Raw genomic sequence first — 24,097 nt, 5'->3', positions numbered from 1 at the left:
CCATTCCTCGCCCCTTTCACAGCACATGACTCTGCCATGCCTCCTTGCCCATCCAACATTTCCTCATCTCCCACCCTTTCTAATGTGACTGTCCCCGATGCTCCTCCCTTTTTCCACTGCCCCGCCTACAAAGTTTCTCCCTGCAGGCTGACTCTGAGGTGCTAAAGGAGCTCCATAAACTTGACCCCAAAAACCATCTGGTTCAGATGGTTTAGACCCTTTCTTCTTTAGGGTTGCTGCCCCCATCATCGTCAAGCATACGTACATAAAAATATACAAATGAGTGATGGCCGAACGGCATAGGTAAGATGCAGTAGATGGTATAGGGTACAGTATATACATATGAGAAGAGTAATGTAGGGTATGAAAACATTATATAAAGTGGTATTGTTTAAAGTGGCTAGTGATACATTTAATTACATCAAGATGGCAAGATGCAGTAGATGGTATAGCGTACAGTATATAGATATGAGATGAGTAATGTAGGGTAAATAAACATTATATATATATATATATATATATATATATATATATATATATATATATATATATATATATATATATATATAAAGTGGCTAGTGATAAATTGATTACATCAATTTTTCCATTATTAAAGTGGCTGTAGTTGAGTCAGTATGTTGGCAGCAGCCACTCAATGTTAGTGATGGCTGTTTAACAGTCTGATGGCCTTGAGATAGAAGCTGTTTTTCAGTCTCTCGGTCCCCGCTTTGATGCACCTGTACTGACCTCGCCTTCTGGATGATAGCGGGGTGAACAAGCAGTGGCTCGGGTGGTTGTTGTCCTTGATGATCTTTTTGGCCTTCCTGTGACATCAGGTGGTGTAGGTGTCCTGGAGGGCAGGTAGTTTGCACATGCTTTGTGCAGGCCTCACTACCCTCTGGAGAGCCTTCCGGTTATGGGCGGAGCAGCTGCCGTACCAGGCGGTGATACAGCCCGACAGGATGCTCTCGATTGTGCATCTGTAAAAGTTTGAGTGTTTGTCAGTGCACTTTGTCAGTGCACTATTTTTTGTTTACATGCAAAAAATATATATAAAAAATCTAGCAATTTGTATTTTTTGTAAAATAAATAAAATGTATAAAAAACAGCTGTTTTCATGTTGCTGATTTTTCTGTTTGAAATCTAAGAACAATTGCCCAAAAAGTACACAGACCTACAACTGGTGGCTAGTTTATTAGGTACACCACCCCACGAAAATGGTTCACTCCTAAAGACAGTGAGTCACGTGGCCGTGGCTTGCTATATAAAGCGGGCACACAGGCATCGAGGCATTCAGTTACTGTTTGATTGAATGTTAGTGTAACCGATGTGAAATGGCTAGTTAGTTAGCAGTGGTGCGCGCTAATAGCGTTTCAATCGGTGACGTCACTCGCTCTGAGACTTGAAGTAGGGTTTCCCCTTGCGTTGCAAGGGCCGCGGCTTTTGTGGTGCGATGGGTAACGATGCTTCGTGGGGTGTCAGTTGTTGATGTGTGCAAGGGTCCCTGGTTCGAGCCCGGGTTGGGGCGAAGAGAGGGACGGAACCTATACTGTTACATTGATGCTGTTGACCCGGATCATTGGTTGCTGCGGAAAAGGAGGAGGTCAAAGGGGGGTGAGTGTAACCGATGTGAAATGGCTAGTTAGTTAGCGGTGGTGCGCGCTAATAGCGTTTCAATCGGTGACGTCACTCGCTCTGAGACTTGAAGTAGGGTTTCCCCTTGCGTTGCAAGGGCCGCGGCTTTTGTGGTGCGATGGGTAACGATGCTTCGTGGGGTGTCAGTTGTTGATGTGTGCAAGGGTCCCTGGTTCGAGCCCGGGTTGGGGCGAAGAGAGGGACGGAACCTACACTGTTACATTAGAATGGGCAAAACAATTGACCTAATCAACTGAGTGTGGTATGATCGTCGGTGCCAGGCGTGCCGATTCCAGTATCTCAGAAACGGCCGGCCTCCTGGGCTTTTCACGAATGATAGTTAAGGGTTTACCGAGAATGGTGCGATAAAAAACATCCAGTCAGCGGCAGTCCTGTGGGTGAAAACAGCTCGTTGAAGAGAGGTCGAAAGAGAAAGGAAAGAATCGTGCAAGATAACAGGCGAGCCACAAATCGACAAATAATGGTGTGCAGTACAACAGTGGTGTTCATAATGGCATCTCGGAACGTACAACTCGTCTGTCCTTGTCACAGATGGTCTATTACAGCAGGACAACCACACCAGGTTCCACTTCTATCAGCTAAAAACAAGAAGAAGTAGCTCTAGTGGACATGTGATCACCAACACTGCACAATTTAGGAGTGGAAAAACATTGCCTGGTCCGACAAATACTGGTTACTGTTGCATCATGCTGATCGCAGAGTCAGGATTTGGCGTAAGAAGCATGAGTCCATGGACCCATCCTGCCTGTTGTCAACAGTACAGGCTGGTGGCGGTGGTGTAATGGTGTGGGGAACGTTTTCCTGGCACACGTTAGGTCCCTTGATACCAATTGACTAATATATCCTAGCCCCAAATAATTCAGGCTGTTCTGGAGGAAAGGGGGGTTCGACCCCGTACTAAATGGGTGTACCTAAAAAACTGTCCACTGAGTGTATATTGAATTTCAATATGGTAGATATTGTAGTCATTGTCTGTGTATCAAGTTTACAAAGTATCATTTCAAATTGACCAAAGTTTCATATATTCAACTTCTCAGATGCAGTTTTCAAATTCAGTTCTCTAAATATGGTATTAAAGTGACACTTCCTTGTTTTGTAGGCTAAAACCAACCTCAAATGTGCATTGTCAATGTCACGTAAACACGGTCATTTAAGATATACACTGAATTAAAATATAAATGCAACACGTAAAGTGTAAGTCCCAGGTTTCATGAGCTGATATAAAAGATCCTCACAATTCTCACAAAAAGCTTATTTCTCTCAAATGTTGTGCAAAAAAATGTGTTTACATCCCTGTTAATGAACATTTCTCCTTTACCAAGATAATCCATCCACCTGACAGGTGTGGCATAACAAGAAGCTGATTAAACAGCATGATCATTACACAGCACCTTGTGCTGGGGACAATAAAAGTATACTTAAATGTGCAGTTTGTCACCAACAAAATGCCACAAATGTCTCAAGTTTTGAGTGAGTGTGGAATTGGCATGCTGACTGCAGGAATGTCCAACAGAGATGTTGCCAGATAATTGAACGTTAATTTCTCTACCATAACCTGCCTCCAACAATGTTTTAGAGAATTTGGCAGTAGGTCTGTGTGTTTTGGACATTGAAATTTACCAATAGCAATGTGTAGCTAGTCTTGTCCATTTCTTCAGCTCCAATGCCATGTTGACCATGTTCGATCCGCTGTCGGTAGTCATACATACTTGACACGACTCTTTCAAGCACCAGGATGAAAGTGACTCCCTCAGCCCAGCTGCAATTATTTCTCTGGTGTGGTCATCTGGGAAATAAGAGGTATGAAGGCCTTTGCTTTGCAGATACCAGTTGTTGTCAATGTAATGAATCGTGAGGCGAATGTATGGTCCTGTGGTCCGACTTGACAGCAGTGGTAGAGAAGAATGCAGCGTTACGGATTTCATTGGCAACTCTGTCCCGACATTCTGTGTAGAGTTCTGGCAGACATATTTTGATGTATTTACGGCTCGGGATCTCGTATCTTGGGTCTAGAGTTCTGATCAACTTTCTGAAACCATCTTTCTCCACAGTTTGAATTGGTTCCATGTCTTTTGCTATGTGATATGTAATTGCACTCGTTATCTCATTCCACTTCTTGCTCTTCTTGTCATAGGGAGTACCACTAACGAATGATGCCTTGAGTGATAACTGAGTGCGGGTCTGGCTTGAATATATCTTGGGACTTGCTCCACTGCTCCGGGGGTTTGTTGCACACATTCTGGTAGATTCTTCATATTCATGCACATGCAGGGTTTCCACCTTAGGCTAGCACAATGTGTCGACACAACTTACACAGTACTGTTTGTTGGTCGAGGTCGGATATCTTAAAGCCAAACCAGTCCCAAAGGACAGAGGAAGCCCCTATTTTTCTTACCAAGTCTTCGTCGTCCTGCAAATCAACCTCAATAGCATTATTTCCTTGTCTTCAGTAATCCTCAGCGCAGAAGAGTAAGCAAGCATAATTGTTTTAGTAAAATAAACAATTTGAACTAGCCCACTAGGCTGTATCACTCGACGGAATTTTTTTACCAAACAAAAACGCTTTATTTCATACATTTATTAATTTATCATGATATGCATGATATGGCAAAATCCATATCATGGCACAACTTCATACCGGTATTCACGTTCATACCGGTATACCGCCCACCCCTACTTCTTCTATAGAAATAGTTCCTGCCTCTCGCTAAATATACTGCTCAAAAAAATAAAGGGAACACTAAAATAACACATCCTAGATCTGAATGAATGAAATCATCTTATTAAATACTTTTTTCTTTACATAGTTGAATGTGCTGACAACAAAATCACACAAAAATAATCAATGGAAATCCAATTTATCAACCCATGGAGTTCTGGATTTGGAGTCACACTCAAAATTAAAATGGAAAACCACACTACAGGCTGATCCAACTTTGATGTAATGTCCTTAAAACAAGTCAAAATGAGGCTCAGTAGTGTGTGTGGCCTCCACGTGCCTGTATGACCTCCCTACAACGCCTGGGCATGCTCCTGATGAGGTGGCGGATGGTCTCCTGAGGGATCTCCTCCCAGACCTGGACTAAAGCATCCGCCAACTCCTGGACTGTCTGTGGTGCAACGTGGCATTGGTGGATGGAGCGAGACATGATGTCCCAGATGTGCTCAATTGGATTCAGGTCTGGGGATTGGGCGGGCCAGTCCATAGCATCAATGCCTTCCTCTTGCAGGAACTGCTGACACACTCCAGCCACATGAGGTGTAGCATTGTCTTGCATTAAGAGGAACCCAGGGCCAACCGCACCAGCATATGGTCTCACAAGGGGTCTGAGGATCTCATCTCGGTACCTAATGGCAGTCAGGCTACCTCTGGAGAGCACATGGAGGGCTGTGCGGCCCCCCAAAGAAATGCCACCCCACACCATGACTGACCCACCGCCAAACCGGTCATGCTGGAGGATGTTGCAGGCAGCAGAACGTTCTCCACGGCGTCTCCAGACTCTGTCATGTCTGTCACATGTGCTCAGTGTGAACCTGCTTTCATCTGTGAAGAGCACAGGGCGCCAGTGGCGAATTTGCCAATCTTGATATTCTCTGGCAAATGCCAAACGTCCTGCACGGTGTTGGGCTGTAAAGCACAACCCCCACCTGTGGACGTTGGGCCCTCATACCACCCTCATGGAGTCTGTATCTGACCGTTTGAGCAGACACATGCACATTTGTTGCCTACTGGAGGTCATTTTGCAGGGCTCTGGCAGTGCTCCTCCTGCTCCTCCTTGCACAAAGGTGGAGGTAGCGGTCCTGCTGCTGGGTTGTTGCCCTCCTACGGCCTCCTCCACGTCTCCTGATGTACTGGCTTGTCTCCTGGTAGCGCCTCCATGCTCTGGACACTACGCTGACAGACACAGCAAACCTTCTTGCCACAGCTCGCATTGATGTGCCATCCTGGATGAGCTGCACTACCTGAGCCATTTGTGTGGGTTGTAGACTCCGTCTCATGCTACCACTAGAGTGAAAGCACCGCCAGCATTCAAAAGTGACCAAAACATCAGCCAGGAAGCATAGGAACTGAGAAGTGGTCTGTGGTCACCACCTGCAGAACCGCTCCTTTATTGGGGGTGTTTTGCTAATTGCCTATAATTTCCACCTGTTGTCTATTCCATTTGCACAACAGCATGTGAAATTTATTGTCAATCAGTGTTGCTTCCTAAGTGGACAGTTTGATTTCACAGAAGTGTGATTGACTTGGAGTTACATTGTGTTGTTTAAGTGTTCCCTTTATTTTTTTGAGCAGTGTAGTATTAAACAGATTATTCAGTTGACGTGCCTATCGGTCGTAGACTGTACAATATCATCTCTGTAAACGCAGCTGCCATTAGATGCAGTTTATCATTGCGCACTGCGCTTTATTATGAGCGACAATTTTTCTACTTCACTGTGTTCTCTACCAGAAAGTTGATTGGCCCACTTTGATGTCACGTAGGTTGATACATTGCTATGTTTTCATTTATAAAGCCCTTATACAAAAAGTCCCACTGTACCTAACATGATTACTGAACTTTAGACATTACTGTCACGATTCCCACCGACGGTGGCGCCCCCTCCTGCTCGGGTGGCGCTCGGCGGTCGTCGTCACCGGCCTATTAGCTGCCACCGATTCCCTTTTGCTTTTCCCTTTTTTATTTTGTGACACCTGTGGTCAATTAGCCATTAGAGGGGCTATTTAGTTTAGCTGGCCCGCTCCTGTTCGTGCGGGATTAATGATTGTTTCTTTGACAGACGGCTTATGTTCGTGTCGACGTTGTTTGACGCCGTATGTATTTTCTCCCCTGTGTGTGGGAACATTTGTTTTTTGTGTGAGTGTATATTAAAAACACCACTACCCTGTGTTCGCTGCTTCCTGCGCCTCATTCCTCCTCCACGATTACCAAGCCGTAACAATTACTAAACTTTAGACATACGAGTTACCACACCCAGTCTCAGGGATGGCTAGCTCTGGAAATTCCTTTGATCTCTACGGAGTTAGGTAAATCAGGTTTTAGTTTCTTTGCACCTTATTTGTGGAACAATCTTAAAATTGTTCTTACATTTTATGTTTTGGTGCCTCGAGGCCACTTCAGAAAGCTGATTGATGAACTTTTTACTGATGAATGTGTTTGTTTTTTATGACCGTGTTTTTCTTTCTGTTTGCAGTTAGTATTTATTTTTTTATCTGTGCATTTTCTGTAATTGTTTTTAAACCCAAGGGCCAAATGGGCCAATACTTCCAGGATGGAAATATTGGCCCACTTCCTTGATGGAAGTGACCCCAGTGGATACTGAATCAACCTCTGGGCAAAAGACGGGTCTGTCTGAGGACGATCCTTGGTTTGCTGTTGGGGAAGTGGTTGAATAAAGCTTATCCAAAATGTTCTCATATGTATTGAATGTAGTGGCAGGTGGATGTGAAGGTTTTAAGTACTGGGACAAAAAGTCTGTCCCATACATGTTAGGTGTAGCCACTGTCGCAAAAAGGTCTTCTTTTTCTACGTTTAAAAAAATATATATATATCTTCTGAATTTATCCTGTGTACTATTTGTCTTTCCTTATGTGAAGGTTTGAAGTTCCTGGGTGGCTGGTAGTCAACCTAGTACAAGTGAGGTGTAGCCGGAAGGACTTGAGGGTTTTTTAACTAATCATCTAATCATTAAAATGGGAATTTAAAATTGTGTTGAGTGACACCCTAGGGGGTGTCAAAAGGGGGAATCCTAAATTTCTCTGAAATTTCTTATTGTGGAATGTTCACACCCTTTGGGTGTGAAAAGGGGGATTTTTGGGTTTTATTTCACTTATTAGATGTGATGCATTACCATTTACAGTAGATTTAGGCCTAAGTATGAATGGACTGTAATGCACTAATAGGTTTATATTGTATTAACATAGATTAAGCAACATATAATAGACATGACTAACTGGAGGGTTGCTGGCTAGTAGGAGTGTAGGCTGAGTAGACTCGTGACACACACACACAATGCCTGGTTGTGGGGCCGCTCATGGACAGGTGTATGTGAGGAACTGATAGAGGGGAGAATGGCTGTAGCATAAAAACAGGCACTGTCCTTGGGTGTCTGACTCTCGGGTACACACATGAAGATAAGCTAGAAGACAACTATGCTTGGCAACAAAGATGCGTCTAGAGGCTGGGACCAGCCTGCACGCCAACGATAGGATGAGTAAGTTTAAACCACGCTCATCCTCCCTCTGACAGGCCAGCAGTGAGCTGGAACTATCTCTGTCAGAGTATTTAATGAAGAACTTATGATGTAATTTTCAGTTCTCTGTTTGCCCTGCGAGGTGTTACAGTGAACCCGTATATACGAAGAGTGCATTTACCATTTATTCTGCTTGACTAATTCTATTAATAGACAGCTGAAAATATATTCAGTAGCCTAGTGTTAAATTTTGTTCTGATACCAGAATTGAATTGACGCAGCCCTAACAATACTAAACAATCTTCGGTAGAACTTTCAGTCAAGCACCAGTCCTCAAGAGAAACTTCATAACAATATTGTGACAACATGCAACACATGAACACTGGCCTGGAATACAATGACATTGCTAAAGTATGCAAAAAAAATTGTAGGAAACAACTTTGCCATCATTACGATGTTGTCAACTTTACTGTGGACAGATGGCAATGTTACCATTCCCTAGCAAAGTTTGTAAAAAAAAAACCAAGCAAAAAGATCTGGTGCTCTCCTCTCACTCTTAGCTAGCTGGCTAACGTTATAACGCATCTTCAAGTCAATCTGACGACATCACAATGAAGACAAAAGGTTTTCCTCACAATTTTTTGCCTCCATTAGAAATGTAATTGTATTTCCAAGCTACTATAATGCACTTTTGACTAAATCTTAATCAACACCAGTTAACAATGCGTTGAGTATAATGTTCAGTCAGGAATCAGTGTCCTAAAGAATGTTCAAAACAAAACTGTTACAATTGTGCAACACATGAATACTGTATTTATTTGTTTGTTTATTTTCAGACATTGGCCACAGCCTAACACTAGTTTTTTTTTACTTTTTGAAAATGTGTTTCCGCCGGGTCTCGAACCGGGGACCTTTCGCGTGTTAGGCGAACGTGATAACCACTACACTACGGAAACTGAACATGACAGGCAGAAGTACTCCAAATACACCTATTGCATATTAACTTGACCTATAGAATACAGTAGCTTATATACAGCAAGTTCTCATTTACACATAGATATAGGTTATTTTAAGAAATGCTGAGAACCGTTTTGTATATATTTACAGTTGAAGTCGGAAGTTTACATACACTTAGGTTGGAGTCATTAAAACTCGTTTGTCAACCACTCCACAAATTTCTTGTTCACTTAAAATTCACTATATCACAATTTCAGTGGGTCAGAAGTTTACATACACTAAGTTGACTGTGCCTTTAAACAGCTTGGAAAATTCCCGAAAATTATGTCATGGCTTTAGAAGCTTCTGATAGGCTAATTTACATAATTTGAGTCAATTGGAGGTGTGTGTACCTGTGGATGTATTTCAAGGCCTACCTTCAAACTCAGTGCATCTTTCCTTGACATCATGGGAAAATCAAAAGAAATCAGCCAAGACCTCAGAAAAAGATTTGTAGACCTCCACAAGTCTGGTTCATCCGTGGGAGCAATTTCCAAACGCCTGAAGGTACCACGTTCATCTGTACAAACAATAGTACGCAAGTATAAACTCCATGGGACCACGCAGCTGTCATACCACTCAGGAAGGAGACACGTTCTGTCTCCTAGAGGTGAACACGTTTAAAATAAAAAATGTAAACCTTTTTTTAAAAAAGGGAGTCACCATTAACCTGTTATGGATAGGGGGCAGTATTTTCATGGCCGGATAAAAAACGTACCCCATTTAATCTGTTTATTACTCCTGCCCAGAAACATGCATATAATTGTTTGATTTGGATAGAAAACACCCTAAAGTTTCTAAAACTGTTTGAATGGTGTCTGTGAGTGTAACAGAACTCATATGGCAGGCCAAAACCTGAGAAGATTCCAAACAGGAAGTGACCTCTCTGACCATTTCTTGGCCTTCTATACCCTCTTTATTGAAAACAGAGGATCTCTGCTGTAACGTGACACTTTCTACGGCTCCCATAGGCTCTCAGAAGGCGCCAGAACGTTGAATAATGACTTTGCAGTCCATGGCTGAAAAACAGTAGCGCATTTGGATAGTGGTCGATCTGAGAACAATGAAACAGGTGTGTGCGTGCACATGAAGAGTCCATTTTGCATTTTCAGTCTTTGAACGAAAACAACGACTCCCGGTCAAAATATTATCGCTATTTTACGAGAAAAATCGCATAAAAATTTATTTTAAACAGCGTTTGACATGCTTCAAAGTACGGTAATGGAATATTTCGACATTTTTTGTCACGATACGCGCCGCGCGTAACCCTTCGTTACCCTTCGGATAGTGTCTTGAACGCACGAACAAAACGCCGCTATTTGGATATAACTGTGGATTATTTGGAACCAAACCAACATTTGTTGTTGAAGTAGAAGTCCTGGGAGTGCATTCTGACGAAGAACAGCAAAGGTAATCCAATTTTTCTTATAGTAAATCTGAGTTTGGTGAGTACCAAACTTGGTGGGTGTCAAAATAGCTAGCCTGTGATGGCCGGGCTATCTACTCAGAATATTGCAAAATGTGCTTTCACAGAAAAGCTATTTTAAAATTGGACACCGCGATTGCATAAAGGAGTTCTGTATCTATAATTCTTAAAATAATTGTTGTGTTTTTTGTGAACGTTTATCGTGAGTAATTTAGTAAATTCACCGGAAGTGTTTGGTGGGAATGCTAGTTCTGAACGTCACATGCTAATGTAAAAAGCTGGTTTTTGATATAAATATGAACTTGATTGAACAAAACATGCATGTATTGTATAACATAATGTCCTAGGAGTGTCATCTGATGAAGATCATCAAAGGTTAGTGCTGCATTTAGCTGTGGTTTTGGTTTTTGTGACATTATATGCTAGCTTGAAAAATGGGTGTCTGATTATTTCTGGCTGGGTACTCTCCTGACATAATCTAATGTTTTGCTTTCGTTGTAAAGCCTTTTTGAAATCGGACAGTGTGGTTAGATAAAGGAGAGTCTTGTCTTTAAAATGGTGTAAAATAGTCATATGTTTGAAAAATTGAAGTTTTCGGATTTTCGAGGAGTTTGTATTTCGCGCAACGCCTATCATTGGATATTGGAGCGGTGTTCCGCTAGCGGAACGTCTAGATGTCTTAAGACCAGGGTCTTTTTCGCAAGGGAGCCCTGCACATACAATTCATACACAAAATCAAATACAAACAAAAATAAAGCACAACAATCATGAAAAACAGAAACATTCCTCAGCAAATAGTTCCCCAATGAATATTTAAAAATTGCCCGAGCGGCATCAAAGCCTCCACTTGCAGTGTATTTTGCAGTTGGTTCCAGAAATGAGGTGCATTAAAACTAAAAGCGGATTCACCTAATTCAGCGGAGACCCAACCCTGTGAGTGGATTTGGTATCTCATGTTTTTTTTTATACTTTAACAACAAAGTTAAGTAAATTGTAAGTTTGTGTAGTATACAATGCATGTATACTGTTCTCCTTACAGCCAATCATTATGTTTAATGATAATATTCTACATTTTCTCTTGCCCATGACAACCAATTACTGATGCGCATAACGAACACAAATGTCCATCCAAGTAAAATGGTGAGGTTTCAGGTATATCGATTACAAATCAACATTGAAAAAGGTTCAAACAAAAGAGTTTGTCTCCCCGTCGGGGAATTGAACCCCGGTCTCCCGCGTGACAGGCGGGGATACTGACCACTATACTAACGAGGATTAGTTTTAAGCGACACAATGGTTTTTATAAGACTGCTCATCTAATTATCGTTTTAAAATTTGTATTTACCTTTATTTAGGCTATTCAGTTAAGAACAAATACTTATTTACAATGACGGCCTACACCAGTCAAACCCGGACGACGCTGGGCCAATTGTGCGCCGCCCCATGGGACTCCCAATCACGACCGGCTGTGATACAGCCTGGATGTGATGGGTTGTAATTATAAACGGAGGTACAGAGCCTTCAGAAAGTATTCACACCACATTGACCTTTTCTGCATTCTGTTGTGTTACAGCCAGGGGTAAATGTAAGCTCATACAGTCCAGTATGGTGTCCCGCAAAATAAATAGTGGGGGTATGCAGTACCAGTAAAACATGAGCCTATCACAATAATTAAAACGAAATGTCAAGAAAACTGTAGGCTATAACATCACTTTATCATTACCGCATGTCAGGCATGAAAAATGAGCGAATGGCTTGAACCTAAGCCCCAAAATGCGATGTGGTTAGACGAAAACACTGAGATGAGTGGCCAACACAGAGGCGCGCAGACAACAGTGGTGCCACATCTGCTCCTGCTACGCCCTCTGGTGTTCAATCGGTGTCTTCTTGACCTGCAGTTACTCCCCCTGTACACTCTCTCTCTCTCTCTCTCCCTCTCTGTGTGATTGTGTGGTTGGAGACAGGTGTGCTGGAGTCAGAGCAGATCCCTATCAACTGCAACTCGTTCCATAATCAAGACCTCTACAAATACTCAGTCCTGATCCTTCCGCCTGGCCAGATTGTAATCTCTGCTCAAATTCCCTGCAGCACAGATAGGCCAAGCGATGTTGCGTGATCACCTGCAGCCAATGATGGCCAAGCGGGGCGTGTCATCACGAATCATATGAGTCGGGTGTGTGTCTTGACCTCCGCCGAACCCCTGAGACTGACTCACCGAACCCCTGGGGTTCGATCGAACCCAGGTTAAGAACCACTGCTCTAACGTCTTTCTTTGGTTTTATTCCATCTAGCCCATTTTCCTCACATTACTGTGTTAAGGAAATACATTCCCAGTAAACGGTAACATTCTCTGCCTCTGTCATCCTTACCCGCACCTACAATCACATGCCTCTCACTCCACGGAATTGTGTGTTGCAGGGTGTTGCGTTCCCTCCTCCAAGAGGCGTGCGTAACAATTTAGAGACAAAATATAGTTTACATGTCAACAATCAAAGCCAACCTTGTCTGTTTTGCCCCATGGTTGCGCACGTGTCGGTTTTGTTGCTCAAGCACCAACCTACAAATAACATTGGTTGACCGAAGCAAAACATACTAATGCATTGGCCGGGAATCGAACCCGGGCCTCCCGCGTGGCAGGCGAGAATTCTACCACTGAACCACCAATGCTTAGCACTACATTAAAATCTAGATCTATACAACAGTTATTTATGCATGGCAGCAATTATTTTTGGTAAGAATACATGAAACACAGCACTCATCATTTGCATCTCATTTGGACAGCTGGAGAAAGATTAGAAATCAATAAAAACATCAATAATATGACCACTAGGTGGCGCTCTAGCTCGGAGAAAGCCTAAACCTGGGAGGCCAAAATAACTTCTCCACAAAACTGTTGCTACCACATCCATGACGTGCAGATTGCGCTGCAGAGAATAATGCAGTTTACCAATCATGCAATTTCAACAATTTTTTTTGTCTCCATAAAATGCTCAATCCAAACAAAACAAATACACTTGCGATTAGCCCCAGTCACTTTGTATCCAATGGTTTAAATAAAATAACCTAATTATCGTTTTTGCATGTGATGGGTTGTAATTATACACGGAGGTACAGAGCCTTCAGAAAGTATTCACACCACATTGACTACATTCTGTTGTTTTACAGCCATGGTCCCGCGAAAATAAATAGTGGGGGTATGTCGTACCGGTAAAACATGAGCGTATCACAATATTTAAAACTAAAATGTCAAGAAAACTGTAGGCTATTACACCACTTATCATCACCGCATGTCAGGCATGAAAAATGAGAGAATGGATTTGAAAACTGGTGGAACCTATGCTCAAAAATGCGATGTAGTTAGAAGAAAACACTGCAATTTTGCCAAGGCAGAGATGAGTGGCCAACACAGAGATACGCAGACAACAGTGGAAGCATAAATTATTGCCTAATGTGAGTGCATGAACATGCACATGTATCCTAGCAAAGGAGTCCCTTGAAGTGATTGACAATCAAATGAAAACATCATGACTGGTTGTGTTGATGCCACAATAAAAAGGTAATACATTTTAAAAGTTAAATGACCAATCTTTACAACTAAGCCCAGAGAGATCCTATTGAATTAATAGGGATTCTATGATTAGCGATGATCAACAACCAATTTGATGGAGCTTGAAGAATTTTTAAAAGAATAATGCAAATATTGTACAATCCAGGTGTGCAAAGCTCTTAGAGACTTCTCCAGAAATACCCACAGCTGTAATCGCTGCCAAAGGAGATTCTAACATGTATTGACTCAGGGGTGTGAATTAGGGGCGTGAACGTTTAAATATTGAAAATAATCCCTAACAGAAAAACATATATACATATATATATATTTATATATATATATATATATATATATATAAAACACTTGACATTTCGATTTTCACAAGTGGGTGGGGTTAAATGTGCAATGCCTGTCATTGGCCACATGCACAGCAAACACTTCATATCCCTTGAAAATAGTTGTTCACCCTTCAGAGGTCAGAGAATTGTATCATTCAAAAGAGTGGTAATGAAGAGGTAGAGAGCGTGTGGGGAATGTTTAGCTGTCACATGTTAGATCCCTTGAAACTAATGTTTCCAAGTCCCGAAGAATTCAGGCTGTTCTGGAGGAGAAGGGGGGTCCGACCCGTACTAGATGGCCACTGAGTGTATACTGAGTTTCAATATGGTAGATACTGTAGTCATTGTGTGTGTATCAAGTTTACAAAGTATAATTTCAAATTTACCAAAGTTTCATACATTCAACTTCTCAGATGCAGTTTTCAAATTCAGTTCTCTAAAGTGATAATTCTTCGTTTTGTAGGCTAACAACCAACCTCAAATTTGATCCTCACAATTCTCACAAAAAGCTTATTTCTCTCAAATGTGTGTACTTCCCTGTTAATGAGCATTTCTCCTTTACCAAGATAATCCTGGCAGGTGTGGAATAACAAGAAGCTGATTAAACAGCACGACCATTACACAGGTGCACCTTGTGCTGGGGACAATAAAAGGCTACTAAAATCTGCAGTTTTGTCACACAATAAAATGCCACAGATGTCTCAAGTTTTGAGGGAGCATGCAATTGGCATGTTGACTGCAGGAATGTCCACCAGAGCTGTTGACAGAGAATTTAATGTTAATTTCTCGACCATAACCTGCCTCCAACAATGTTTTTGAGAATTTGGCAGTAGGTCTATGTTTTTGGACGTTGAAACTTACCAATAGCAACATGTAGCCGGTGTCTGAAATACCCTACTCTTGCCCATTTGTTAAGCTCCAATGCCATGTTGACCATGTTCGCTCCGCTGTCGGTAGTCATAAATACTTGACGCGATTCTTTCAAGCCCCAGAAAGTGCCTCCCTCAGCCCAGCTGCAGTTATTTCTCTGGTGTGGTCATCTGAGAAATAAGAGGTCTGAAGGCCTTTACTTTGCAGCTTCCAGTTGTCGTCAATGTAATGAATCGTGAGGCTAATGTATGGCCCTGTGGTCCGGCTTGACCATAAGTCGGCAGTGATAGAGAAGAATGCAGCGTTATGGATTTCGTACGCAACTCTGTGCCAACATTCTATGTAGAGTTCTGGCAGAAAAGTTTTGGTGAAGTATTTACGGCTCGGGATCTTGTATCTTGGGTCTAGAGTTCTGATCAACTTTCTGAAACCATCTTTCTCCACAGTTTGAATTGGTTCCATGTCTTTTGCTATGTGATATGTAATTGCACTCGTTATCTCATTCCACTTCTTGCTCTTCTTGTTATATGGAGTACCACTAACGAATGATGCCTTGAGTGATAACTGAGTGCGGGTCTGGCTTGAAGATATCTTGGGACTTGCTTCACTGCTCCGGGGGTTTGTTGCACACATTCTGGTAGATTCTTCATATTCATGCACATGCAGGGTTTTCAGGTGGAGTAAATTCTTACACAGGGACATTCAAAGTCAATCTTAAATTAATCATTTTTTATTTGTCAGCGCGCTGGAGAGGTTTCAACAAACTTAATGCATCATAGCGAATGTTTGTCAGAAGCTCTGCCTGGGCAGACCCAGCAGTTGTCTTATATACAGCTATACACAGACAAGTTATATTTGCATTATTTAGCATATTTAATTAATCATATTTAATTAAGCTGAGACCTTGAAACTGAGATATCTTTTGTTCGTTCTCAAAATACGGGCTGGGCGTACTGCCAAATTGCAGCAACTGATAGTGAGGATTTGTACAGTCAGCCACTTGCATGAACCGACATTGGTTATTAGAACAGCACATGAATAGAAGAAAGAAATTAGTTATAACAAAAGCACAAACATTAAAATTCCCATTACAAAACAACTTACACAGTATTGTTTGTTGGTCGAGGTCGGATATCTTAAAGCCAAACCAGTTCAAAATGATGGAGGCCCCCTTTTTTCGAACCAATTCTTCGTCGTCCTGCAAACCTCAATAGCGTTATTTTCCTTGTCTTCGGTCATCCTCAATGCTTGCTTACACTTTTGCGCTTTATTTTTGGACACTTTTGCTAACGAAAGGAGTTTACTTCACTAAATGTTTGCTTACTCTGCAGTTGTCACACCAGCCTTAACATTGGCTCCCCCTCCTGTCCAGCGCAGGCGTTCGGCGTCGCCGGCCTTCAAGCTGCTGCCGAACCTGCTGCTGGCAAACGCCCTTCACTCATCAACCCCGAACTTGTCTCGTCATCATTACACACACACACACGGTTCTAATCCCCACTCTATCACTGTATATATACTCCCTCTGCCATTTGTCTTTGTCAATCATTGTAAATGTTGCTTGTTTTCCTGAGAGGAATCTCTCGTACTATTTCCTGAGTACTTTATTATTTTGCACATTATTTTCCTGCTCCACCTGCGCACAGAGCAAGACACCAAGACACCTGCACTATGGAAAACTCCACCCGCTGCCAGTTCCACAACGACCCTGGTCCCATCTCTCCATGGACTTTGTCATAGACCTCTCCCCCTCGGAGGGGCACATCACCATCCTGGTCATTGTGGACCGGTTTTCCAAAGTCTGTCATTTGATTCCTCTGCCCGGTCTCCCTTCGGCCATGCAGACTGCGGAGGCTCTCTTCTCTCACGTCTTCCAGCACTACGGGATCCCGGAGGACATTGTGTCTTACAGACACCTCACGTGTCTGGAAGGCCTTCCTGGAACGACTGGGGGTCACGGTCAGCCTCACCTCTGAGTACCGTCCTCAATCAAATGGGCAGGTGGAAATGGTAAATCCGGAACTGGGTTGGTAACTTCGTAGTTACTGTCAGGACCGGCCTGCGTTTCTGCCTTGGGCAGAATACGCACAAACCTCCCTCCGTCACTCCTCCACTAACCTCATACCTTTTCAGTGTGTTCTAGGCTATCAGACTGCCCTGGCACCGGAGTCAGATCACAACAGCCTTCGCTTTGGCTCCCCCTCCTGTCCAGCTCAGGCGTTCGACTTCGCCGGCCTTCTAGCTGCTGCCGAACCTGCTGCTGGCAAACGCCCTTTACTCATCAACCCCGAATTTGTCTCGTCATCATTACACACACCTGGTTCCAATCCCCACTCTATCACTGTACATATACTCCCTGTCATTTGTCTTTGTAAATGTTGCTTGTTTTCCTAACAGGAATCTCTCGTACTATTTTCTGAATACTTTATTATTTTGCACATTGGGTTTCATCCTGCTTTTATATATGGTGCTTTAATAAATAATTCAGTAGTTCTAAACCTGCGACTCCCTCCTGCCTACTCCTCTCTACACTTGTGACACGCATGCTTGTTTCTTGACTTTTATTGGCAGGCAGATTGCATGTAATGTCCATGCTTCGCGTTTTTTTTTTCTTTGCTAAGAAAGGCTACATTTTTTGAAGAAAAAAAAACGATTTGAACTATCCTACCAGGCTGTATCACTCGACTGACATTTTTTACTAAACAAAAACGCCTCATTTCATAAATTAATTAATGTATCATAATATGCACGACATGGCAAAATCCATATCATGGCACGTCAGAGACCAATTCACATTCATACCGGTATACCGCCCACCCCTAGAACTAGGTCCTGCCTCGCTGAATAGTGTAAAGCAGATTATTCAGTTTACGTTCCTATCGGTCCTAGACTATGCAACATGATCTCAATAAACGCAGCTGCCACTTCATTAATGCCATTACATGCAGTTTATCATAGCGCACTGCACTTTATTACAAGTGACAATTTTTGTACTTCTCATGTGTTCAACCAGAAAGATGGTTGGCCCACTTTGATGTCACGTAGGTTGATACATTGCTATGTTTTCATTTATAAAGCCCTTTTACAAAAAGTCTCACTGTAACCTAACATGATTACTAAACTTTAGACATACGAGTTACCACACCCGGTGTCAGGGATGGCTAGCTCTGAAATTTCCTTTGGTCTATACGGAGATACGTAAATCAGCATTTAGTTTCTTGCACCTTATTTGTGGAAACATCTTAAAAATGTTCTTAAATTTAATGTTTTGGTGCCTCTAAGCCAATTCAGAAAGCTGATTGAGGACCTTTTTACTGGTGAATGTGTTTGGTTTTTATGACCTTGTTTATCTTTGTTTGCATTTTGTATTTTGATGTGTGTATTTTCTGTAATTTATGTAATTCAGGGCTCATCTGTTAAAGAGACCTTGGTCTTAGTATGACTCCCAGATAAATAAATAAAAAACATTTCAATGACTTTATTACAAATAGAAAACATCTTTGTCAGCCCCAATAGAGGATGCATTGAGTAGAATAGCATCGTTTTTAAACCCAAAGGGCCAAATGGGTCAATGCTTCCGGGAACGCCTATTTGAAAAGAAGTTTCTAGGCATCTTCATACTAAACAATCTTTGGTAGAACTTTCAGTCAAGCACCAGCAGTGATGCCAATTTAGCAATTTTGTTGCTAGATTTAGCTACTTTTCAGACTACCCTGGCAACTTTTAAAAATGTATTTGGAACTTTTAGCAACTTTTGAAAAGTGACTCAAACGCTAAAATGCACGCATTTTCTCTCTAAATGACGCAAAAACAATTTTCTCTGTCACACACTCAGTCATAAAACACGTGCCTGGCTGCAAAAGTGCATTGTGAGTGACGTCAGCAGCAGGCGCCCAGCTGTGCACAGGCAGAAGCAATTTCAGCAAATTGCAAATCATTGTTGGCTGACTGCAGCAGCAGTAGTACGGGTTCGACGAGCCAAACCCAATGAATATAGTTGGTCACGAATGTTTGATCTTGAATAGAACGTACAACATCAATCAACATGTCTCAATCAAAATTGTACAGAAAAGAGTGGGAGTCTGTACCTGAACAAATGTCAAATCATGGCAGAGATGGCCAGTCAATTTGAGTGACGTTATTGTGTATTCTACGTAATGACGCAGTTTTACGTTATCACGCAATGACATCACAACGTAATTTATCAACATCTAGCAACAAATCAACCTGCCTCTAGCAATTTACCCTGAAAATTAGTTGGCAACACTGAGCACCAGTCCTCAAGAGAACCTTCATAACAATATTGTGACAGTGTGCAAGCCATGAACAGTGGCCTAGAAATACTATGGTAAAGTACGCAAATAATTAGTAAGAAACAACTGTCATCATTACAATGTCCTCAACTTTACTGTGGACAGATGGCAATGTTACCATTACCTAGCAAAGTTTGTAAAAAAATTACCTAGCCATGCTAAAGTTAGCTAGCTATAATCCGGTGCTCTCCCCTCAATTTGAGCTTTCTGGCTAACGTTATACTGCATCTTCAATGACAAAAGGTTTTCCTACAATTTTTTGGCCTCCTTTAGAAATGTAATTGTATTTCCAAGCTACTATAATGCACTTTTGACTAAATCTTAATCAACACCAATTGATAAATGCATTGAGTATAACGTTCAGTCGGGAGTCAGTGTCCCAAAGAATGTTCAAAACAATATTGTTACAAAATTGTGCAACACATGAATATTGTATTTATTTGTTTGTTTATTTTCAGACATTGGCCATAGATTAACACTACTATTAACTTTTTTGAAAATATGTTTCCGCCCGGTCTCGAACCGGGGACCTTTCGCGTGTTAGGCGAACGTGATAACCACTACACTACGGAAACTGAACACGTTAACCAGAAGTACTCCAAATAAACCAACTGCATATTAACTTAACCTATAGCATACAGTAGCTTCGAAACAGCAAGTTCCCATTTACATATAGATATAGGTTATTTTAAGAAATGCTGAAGATACAAAAAACAGGGAGTCACCATTAAGACCAGGGTCTCTTTCGCAAGAGAGCGATTACAAATCAACATTCAAACAGAAATCAAGGTTCAAATAAAAGGTTTTGTCTCCCCGTCGGGGAATTGAACCCCGGTCTCCCGCGTGACAGGCGGGGATACTGACCACTATACTAACGAGGACTACACATGTGTATGAATACAATAGTTCTTATATAACTGATCAACTCATTATCATTTTGTGATGGGTTGTATTTATAAACTGAGGTATAGTGCATTCAGAAACCATTCACACTCCATTATGTTGTGTTACAGCCAGGGGTGAAAGTAAGCTCATATGGTCCAGTACGGTTTCCCGCAAATAAATATGCAGTACCAGTAAAACATGAGCCTATCATGAGCATACCCCACATGAGCATACCCCACAAGACATGCCACTAGAGGTCTCGTCGAAGACCTCAAGTCCAGAAAAGACTATGGGAGGCGCACCATACTACATACAGCCATGATTACATGGAACTCAGGTAACTGATGCAAGCAGTAGAATCAGATTTGAAAAAACGGATAAAAATACACCTTATAGAACAGCGGGGACTGTGAAGCAACACAAACATAGGCACAGACACACGCATACAAGATAACATACGCAGTATTTACATACGTACAAATGGATTTGGTGTTGTAGATACGTGGTAGTGGATTAGTGGCCTGAGGGCACACACTTAGTGTGTTGTGAAATCTGTTATGAATGTATTGTAATGTTCTTAAAATTGTATAATTGCCTTAATTTTGCCGGACTCCAGGAAGAATGGGGATCCATAATAAATACAAACATACTACAAGAAGTGGTAGAGGGAAGAGCGGATAATAACAAATTACATGGTTTCGCTGACAACGTCACGAAAACGATGCGCGTCTTTCAATGCGGCAGAAGTCAGTATGTTGTTGTGATTCTGGATGGTCAGAAACTAGAAACAATGACAAGAACCTGTCATGTAGGGAATAGTAGATGTCTCGTTTCAGCTAGTTTTATCTTGTTCTTGATACCATGTCTTGTTTTGAGGTATTTTAACTGATGTCACGTCTATGTTAATATGGCTAAACTTCACTCTAGCTAGCACTCACTGTATATAGACTTTTTATTTTATTTTGTTCTACTGTATTATTGACTGTATGTTTTGTTTATTCCATGTGTAATTCTGTGTTGTTGTATGTGTCGAATTGCTATGCTTTGTCTTGGCCAGGTAGCAGTTGCAAATGAGAACTTGTTCTCAACTAGCCTACCTGGTTATATAAAGGTGAAATAAATAAAACATTTAAAAAACAACAACTGTAACAATATATTTGAGAGACAACAAGTGTTCATTGCACAAATGTATTTGTTTTCAATAAACATTGGAGACAAAATATAGTTTACATGTCAACAATCTAAGTCAACCTTGTCTGTTTTGCCCCATAGTTGCGCACGTGTCGGTTTTGTTGCTCAACCACCAACCCTTCAAAAACCATAATAACATTGTTGACCGAAGTAAAACATGTTAATGCATTGGCCGGGAATCGAACCCGGGCCTCCCGCGTGGCAGGCGAGAATTCTACCACTGAACCACCAATGCTTAGCACTACATTAAAATCTAGATCTATAAATAGACCTATAAAACAGTCAATTATGCATGGCATTAGTTTTTTTTGTTAGAATACATGAAATACGGCACTCATCATTTGCATCTCAAATTGGACAACTGTAAACGTCATGAGAAAGATTAGAAATCAGTAAATACAAAATACATCAACAGTATGACCACCAGGTGGAGCTCTAGCTCGGGGGAAAAAGTCTACATTTGGGAGGCCAAAATAACTTCTCCACAAAACTGTTGCCACCACATCCATGACGTGCAGATTGGAAATCTACATTATTCTCTGCAGTGCAATTTTTTGTATAACAGCTGTCTCTTTCAAATCAAATCAAATCAAATTTATTTATATAGCCCTTCGTACATCAGCTGAAATCTCAAAGTGCTGTACAGAAACCCAGCCTAAAACCCCAAACAGCAAGCAATGCATGTGAAAGAAGCACGGTGGCTGGGAAAAACTCCCTAGGAAAAACTCCTGAGAAAGGCCAAAAACCTAGGAAGAAACCTAGAGAGGAACCAGGCTATGAGGGGTGGCCAGTCCTCTTCTGGCTGTGCCGGGTGGATATTATAACAGAACATGGTCAAGATGTTAAAATGTTCGTAAATGACCAGCATGGTCAAATAATAATAATCATAGTAATTGTCGAGGGTGCAACAAGCACGTCCGGTGAACAGGTCAGGGTTCCGTAGCCGCAGGCAGAACAGTTGAAACTGGAGCAGCAGCATGGCCAGGTGGACTGGGGACAGCAAGGAGTCATCATGCCAGGTAGTCCTGAGGCATGGTCCTAGGGCTCAGGTCCTCCGAGAGAAAGAAAGAAAGAGAGAAAGAGAGAATTAGAGAGAGCATATTTACATTCACACAGGACACCGGATAAGACAAGAGAATACTCCAGATGTAACAGACTGACCCTAGCCCCCCGACACATAAACTACTGCAGCATAAATACTGGAGGCTGAGACAGGAGGGATCAGAAGACACTGTGGCCCCATCCGATGATACCCCCGGACAGGGCCAAACAGGCAGGATATAACCCCACCCACTTTGCCAAAGCACAGCCCCCACACCACTAGAGGGATATCTACAACCACCAACTTACCGTCCGAAGACAAGGCCGAGTATAGCCCACAAAGATCTCCGCCACGGCACAACCCAAGGGGGGGGCGCCAACCCAGACAGGAAGACCACGTCAGTGGCTCAACCTACTCAAGTGACGCACCCCTCCCATGGACGGCATGGAAGAACACCAGTAAGTCAGTGACTCAGCCCCTGTAAAAGGGTTAGAGGCAGAGAATCCCAGTGGGAAGAGGGGAACAGACAAGGCAGAGACAGCAAGGGCGGTTCGTTGCTCCAGCCTTTCCGTTCACCTTCACACTCCTGGGCCAGACTATACTTGATCATAGGACCTACTGAAGAGATAAGTCTTCAGTAAAGACTTAAAGGTTGAGACTGAGTCTGCGTCTCTCACATGGGTAGGCAGACCATTCCATAAAAATGGAGCTCTATAGGAGAAAGCCCTACCTCCAGCCGTTTGCTTAGAAATTCTAGGGACAATTAGGAGGCCTGCGTCTTGTGACCGTAGCGTACGTGTAGGTATGTACGGCAGGACCAAATCGGAAAGATAGGTAGGAGCAAGCCCATGTAATGCTTTGTAGGTTAGCAGTAAAACCTTGAAATCAGCCCTTGCCTTAACAGGAAGCCAGTGTAGGGAGGCTAGCACTGGAGTAATATGATCAAATTTTTTGGTTCTAGTCAGGATTCTAGCAGCCGTATTTAGCACTAACTGAAGTTTGTTTAGTGCTTTATCCGGGTAGCCGGAAAGTAGAGCATTGCAGTAGTCGAGCCTAGAAGTAACAAAAGCATGGATTAATTTTTCTGCGTCATTTTTGGACAGAAAGTTTCTGATTTTTGCAATGTTACGTAGATGGAAAAAAGCTGTCCTTGAAGCAGTCTTGATATGTTCTTCAAAAGAGAGATCAGGGTCCAGAGTAACGCCGAGGTCCTTCACAGTTTTATTTGAGACGACTGTACAACCATCCAGATTAATTGTCAGATTCAGCAGAAGATCTCTTTGTTTCTTGGGACCTAGGACAAGCATCTCTGTTTTGTCCGAGTTTAAAAGTAGAACATTTGCAGCCATCCACTTCCTTATGTCTGAAACACAGGCTTCTAGCGAGGGCAATTTTGGGGCTTCACCATGTTTCATTGAAATGTACAGCTGTGTGTCGTCCGCATAGCAGTGAAATTTAACATTATGTTTTCGAATGACATCCCCAAGAGGTAAAATATATAGTGAAAACAATAGTGGTCCTAGAACGGAACCTTGAGGAACACCGAAATTTACAATTGATTTGTCAGAGGACGAACCATTCACAGAGACAAACTGATATCTTTCCGACAGATAAGATCTAAACCAGGCCAGAACTTGTCCATGT

The 24,097-nt window shown here is 42.1% G+C and overlaps 6 non-coding genes across 6 annotated transcripts; all 6 read right to left on the bottom strand.

Annotated features, from left to right (window-relative positions):
- Positions 1 to 8,731: 8,731 nt before the first annotated feature.
- On the bottom strand, positions 8,732 to 8,804 carry trnav-aac (transfer RNA valine (anticodon AAC)). Its single transcript has one exon. It is a non-coding gene; the product is annotated as a tRNA-Val (tRNA).
- A 2,669-nt stretch (positions 8,805 to 11,473) lies between these two features.
- Positions 11,474 to 11,545, bottom strand: trnad-guc (transfer RNA aspartic acid (anticodon GUC)). The gene has a single exon. It is a non-coding gene; the product is annotated as a tRNA-Asp (tRNA).
- A 1,321-nt stretch (positions 11,546 to 12,866) lies between these two features.
- Positions 12,867 to 12,937, bottom strand: trnag-gcc (transfer RNA glycine (anticodon GCC)). Its single transcript has one exon. It is a non-coding gene; the product is annotated as a tRNA-Gly (tRNA).
- A 6,900-nt stretch (positions 12,938 to 19,837) lies between these two features.
- Positions 19,838 to 19,910, bottom strand: trnav-aac (transfer RNA valine (anticodon AAC)). The gene has a single exon. It is a non-coding gene; the product is annotated as a tRNA-Val (tRNA).
- A 234-nt stretch (positions 19,911 to 20,144) lies between these two features.
- Positions 20,145 to 20,216, bottom strand: trnad-guc (transfer RNA aspartic acid (anticodon GUC)). The gene has a single exon. It is a non-coding gene; the product is annotated as a tRNA-Asp (tRNA).
- Positions 20,217 to 21,575: 1,359 nt separating this feature from the next.
- trnag-gcc (transfer RNA glycine (anticodon GCC)) lies at positions 21,576 to 21,646 on the bottom strand. Its single transcript has one exon. It is a non-coding gene; the product is annotated as a tRNA-Gly (tRNA).
- Positions 21,647 to 24,097: the final 2,451 nt, after the last annotated feature.

The sequence above is a fragment of the Salmo trutta genome, chromosome 22 (assembly GCF_901001165.1).
Source record: "Salmo trutta chromosome 22, fSalTru1.1, whole genome shotgun sequence".
Lineage (NCBI taxonomy): Eukaryota > Metazoa > Chordata > Actinopteri > Salmoniformes > Salmonidae > Salmo > Salmo trutta.
This window is presented reverse-complemented; position numbering and strand designations above follow the sequence as displayed.